Genomic DNA, 5404 nt, shown 5'->3' on the forward strand with positions numbered 1-5404 from the left:
CACAGGTTAACACTATTTTTCTCTGTCTATGCAGCATCACACTACATGCCACCTCCTTCACATGCCCCATTTTACATTTTATTAAAGAGGGTACAGCTGTTGTTAATGATTTTTACCTCCATTTAGAGCAGCTTCACACCATTCCCTCACAGTGAGCCAGTCCTCTTCTTTGATTCAGTGCCCTTCTTTGTGTCCTGCCCAGCTTGTGGGAAATTGTACTCGGGGACATTTAAAACGAACGCATGGAAAGCAGAAAAGAGACTAAACCAGAGTTCTTACTGATGTTTTTCTTTTTGTAGTGCCATGGTGCTAAGCTTTAAAAATTCATTTAAGAATGACATGAACAGGACAAGCATTATGACCAATTGCAGGGCCCAAGGTTAGTGACAGGCAGTCATTTGGAGGGATTTAAAAGAAGAGCAGTCACTGAGGCTATTTGACTGTTTAATTGTATTTTTCTGGCACTTTGAAGCACCTGTTGTTTTAAGTTGGGCGATGTCAGAGTCAGACTGAATAATGAAGTGATAACATCCTTTACCACGTGTTTAATAGGGTTAGATTTTAATGCAAATCTTTTCATTTAGTCTATTAATAGAGGCAAGGTTTCCCCTTTGTTCTAATTAGCTGCTCTATGGTTACACAAGGCTGCTTAGGATGCTATTGATGTCCCACTGCCAAAGCCTACATGTGGGCCCACTGTACATGCAGAGTTAGAAAAGCCACACGCTGCAGAGACCTGTTTGTTCCAACATGCAGAGTTAGAAAAGCCACACGCTTGTTTGTTCCGCTCCTAATTCTCCTCTTATTATATATTTGTGTTCAATCTGTTATGTTCTTCTCTTTTCTGTCCATCTTGTACCTAAATTGTGTGCTGTTACTGTATGCTGCTTTCACAAGATAAATATAAAGTTTTGGTATTAAGTGTTCCTTGTTAGATGAAAATCCCAATTTACATAACAGTGCAAGACTTTGGGGAGTAATATGGCAAAAAATTGTACTTGGAAGTATTACCAACCTGTATTATCTTTTCAGCTGGAGAGATGATGCTTCTGATGGGAGCTGCATCTTTAAAGGCCAGGTGGCTGGATAAGGTAACATCTGTTGGGGAGGTTCCATTTTATGTGAGCAACAGGCAACAGATGCAGCCTCTGCACCACACCACCTCCATATAGATGAAATAGATTGTAGGAGTGACAAATTAATAGTGTCCTGTGGGACATGTTAATGAACATTGTTCTTTATGTTCATCTCAGCACCACAGCATAACAAAGCGCTAAAAATATCATGTGTGACTAGTCGATCTGTGGCCACTTTTTTGCCTGCTGCCCTTAAACAGATCTCACGTGGTAGCTGCACTCAATATCTCTGACCTGGATATCCAGCTGCTTTCCAGCATCATCCATGTCGATACACAAATTCATTACAAATCATGCCCACAGACAAAGCACTGGACATGATCTATAATGCTGTTTTAAAAAGGAAAAAATAGAATTGACAGTGACACCTTATGAATGGTAGCAAAAATAAGTTGGCTTGACTCCCAGATGACTATCAGACTCAAAAGCCTTCTTGGGATCTCATTGTGTTCAGGGCTAGAGCTGTGAAATTATGACACTGCAACAGCTTGGGTGCACTACTGGGACAACTAGGGCAGACAATGGAGTTTGCGCAAAGCCAGAGGACAGAAAACCATTGGAAATCAGTTCTGGTGAGCCTGACATGGTCCACTTGTGTGTGTCCATTTCACACAGTGGTCTCCGGCTTGAGTCTGTACAGAAAGGATCACCAAAGCCTGTGCGAAATAAGGAAATTTATATAGCTACTCTGAGGTGCCAACCAAGATCCAGAACAGCTTCAACTCAGCAGGATCGTGGCTCCTGGTATTCCACCGCATCTTGCCCTGTCTTCTCTGGATCATACAGTGACCACGAAAAAGAGTCCCCTCTGCGCCGCCAGTCCTCTTCTTTTCTCAAAGGCTCTCCTTCCAGTTTCCACAACTCTACCAGTCCAAACCCCAAAGGTTCCATGTCTAGCCTACCAGGGTCTGATCTCTCCCACCGAGGATCATTACTGAGTCTCCATGGATCTCTGCCCAGCTTTAATGGCTCTTTACCCAACCAAAGGGCATTGTTCTCTCGGCTAAAGATGCGGTCACTGGGCAGCTTGGACAATTCAAGCCCCAGTGAAAGGAGTATCAGCCCCAGCCTACAGAGCTGTGGCTCTAGTGATGATGGCAGTTGGGACACAAATAGCTGGAGCTCAGGAGCCACTTGCCTGCTACGGGCTCCTGCTAAGCAAGATAGCACTGAGGCATCAGAAGACTCTGGTGCAAACTCTTGCACCGCTGACCAGGTATCCACTACTGTGACGGCTGAGCCTGAAGTCATTTACCAAAACCTCATATTTTCATGCCCTCCTGCTAAAGCTGAAGGCAAAGGAGGTTCTGCTCCTGAGAGGGCTTCTGCAGTACTGAGGAAAGACACAGGAACTCAGAATATTTCTTTATCTTGTCTGAATACTGCAGTCTTATCCTATCAGCAAGATGAGAAAAAGGACAGGTGCAAGTTCTCCCAGTTTCTGAATGAGGTAACCTGCAGGGTGCTGAAATCAAATGGCAGTCCTCCTAGGCAACACACCACCCTCCGACATTGCTACCTGTCTCCTCCATCACAATCAACTCCATCTCACTCACAGCTAACAGCTATACTACATTCAAGACCAAAAAAACCACCACTACCACTATCATCTGCATTCGCAACAAACTTGTGGTATAGTCCGACCAGCTCAAACCTCCAGCCCATCAAAAAGTATGATTCAAAGGACATTACCAGCTCCATTCACCAGTGGAGTAAGACATTACCCAGCTGTAAGATCTTGGAGCCTGGGGATGTGTTGAGGAAAGTGAAAAGGGACAGTCAGTCATACCAAGAGCATGACCAGGAGCTTTGCACAAAGATCCAGGCACAACCTTCCGCCAGGAGACTTTATCTAGAGACAGACATTGACAGAGTGAGGCGACTTGATGAGCTGGTAGTTAATGGCACCCTGGGGACAGAAGGGAATGAGATAGGACTGGAGAAAGGGAGAGAGAGGGAACACGGGATTCCATGGGAGAAGCATGGAGTCTCAGGAATGGAGAAAGTGAAGGGTGGGGAGAATAGCAAAGCAAGCCCCTTGGAGAGAGAAAAAGAATGGGAGAAAGAGAAAGAAAAAGACAGAAGGATGGAAAGAGGGAGAGAGAAGATGAAAAAAGTGGGACTTACAGTTTTTGAGCCCAATCCTCCTCGATCAGCTTTAAGCGGATGGAGTAATCACTGCCCTGTCTTCAGCTGGCCAGAGGGATTTCCCAGAATGTCCTACAGGTGTACCTCACTGCCCAGACCTGTTAATACCACTGTGAGTGCAGCTGCAATTAAAAAGTTTGTTCAGATAAATTACAACACTTTTTTTTTTCTTATCACTGGTGGAAAAGAAATGCAGACTTTTGGTTGTATTTGCTTATGTTTTGAAATATTCTTCTGAGATGCCACTTGACAGGCCAATACAGCTGGAGCTGAATGGAATTTAATATGAATAACTTGTAGCAACAGAAGATTTACATTTTAAAAGTCTGGCTGCAGTATCCTGCTTGCACTGTAGAGTCACGGTACAGAACACAGCCCTGTCACCAGACAAAACGCTGATATTGGAAAGTCCTGAAAAACTATTATGTTCAGTGACAACATATTTCTGTCTTGATATATTTTCTGCACATGGCAAATGTGGTATATGATTAAGGCTGGGGAAGCGTTATGTAGAGAACAGTTCATATGTAACTAGACCACATGGTTAAGGCTGGGGAAAGATTGTAATTAGTTTTAAGTTTTTAGTAAATGAACATGAATTGCAGACCTGTAGAAGAGAATTAACTGGTTATCATCATGAATGGTTTGCTACCCAGCCACTAGCCTGAACTCAGTGTTTACTTCCTGCCTTGCTAAGTAAAAGGCGTGTTACTCCCTGTATTGGCACTGGGTGCAAATCATGAGGCAGAAAATCATCCAATATGAATGTAAGTCCTAAGGATGCTGGGTTGACAGAATATCATGTCAACAATTTCTATAGGGTTTGTTACTTAGAACATATTGTGAATGTTTGTTGGTATTGTAGCTGACCCAACCTAGGTGCTTTGACTTCCTAATGCCTCTCTCTAAACACCTCTCTCGGCATTGGAAGACTGTAATCTACCATGTACCTCTGCTGATATACTGTACATTAAGGTTCCAGCTGCTGCTTTTAACATGATGCAAAGGGTTTTTGGACAGTAACAAAGTCTGAAAGCTGTTTTAGACTCAGCAACTTCAGTAAGCTTGCATTAACCAAGTGTGTCAATTCCAGAGGTGTATCTTTGTATGAAGTGAACAATTTGTGAAAGCACTTGAGTGATTTTGAGTGTTTCTAGAATTAATTTAGTGTCTTTATCAAGGTTCGAAGTTGTAGATTGCTGGAAATGGGGAGCCAAATGAATAATATTACACAACCCTCTTCATCTTTATTCGAGGCTTTGATATAGCGAACAGTATTGCATCACACTCCCTCTTCTCAGACTCATTAGACATGACTCATTTATGTTTGGTGTTTTGCTTAATTGCATCTGACACATCACCCACTTGCCATATTAAAAAAATTCTGCAAACAATTGTTCATTGGCATGGTGTGAATGGGGAATCAGAATTTATTTACTGCTTTTCATGCACAGGAATGTAACGCATATGCAGAGCATACTGCCACTCTAACCCCGTCTAGATGGTCTCACTAGGCAGGATGTTCTCAAAGGAGGGCTGCAGTAAAAATCTATAGTACTTTTCATTTAAATGTGTTAGCATCTCTCTGCATTCCAAAAATCCAAAAGAGGGATGCCAAAGAGAATGTTTTAGTCCCTTTGGTATGTGATATTAAAAATACACTATCCCCTTATTTACAGCTTATTAACTCAGGGCCTAGAGTAAAAGAGAGAACGATGACTTGGGATTCAAAGAAATTTCACTATCCCGCTTGGCTGCCTGTGTGAAGGTAGCTAATACGTTAATAATTTAAACACATACCTCCTTTTTCCTCCTTTTTGTGATTTTGAGCCTCAGGCTCAGAAATGTTATTCATTACAATGGCCTCTCACACCCTGCTGCACTGCTGCATTAATAATCTTCTGTTAAATGGGTGGATCTTGACCAATGTGCAACAGTGAGGAAACATGGAGATGTTTGAGATGTAGCTTCCTGATTAGCATTTATTCACTGGATGGCAGCTCCCTAGCAACTGTTCAGTCCATGAGTGGGTGTTTGCAACAAAAGGAATAATACGTTTGGTATCAAAAGAGAAAGCTGCTGTATGTAAGCTTTTCAACTGACTTGAGGCTGGGTCACTG

At 42.6% G+C, this 5404-nt stretch overlaps 1 protein-coding gene across 5 annotated transcripts in view; it reads left to right on the forward strand.

Annotated features, from left to right (window-relative positions):
- Positions 1 to 5404, forward strand: part of begain (brain-enriched guanylate kinase-associated) — a 105746-nt gene that overhangs the window by 63474 nt on the left and 36868 nt on the right. The window contains exon 2 of one of the 5 annotated variants that reach the window (XM_020590899.1): positions 1033 to 1091. The exons of the other annotated variants lie outside the window; for them this stretch is intronic. The gene's annotated coding sequence lies outside the window, so the exon portion shown is untranslated. The remainder of the gene's footprint in view (positions 1 to 1032; positions 1092 to 5404) is intronic. 5 annotated transcript variants of the gene reach the window in all.

This window comes from Monopterus albus, unplaced genomic scaffold (assembly GCF_001952655.1).
Source record: "Monopterus albus unplaced genomic scaffold, M_albus_1.0 scaffold13.1, whole genome shotgun sequence".
Classification (NCBI taxonomy): Eukaryota; Metazoa; Chordata; class Actinopteri; order Synbranchiformes; family Synbranchidae; genus Monopterus; species Monopterus albus.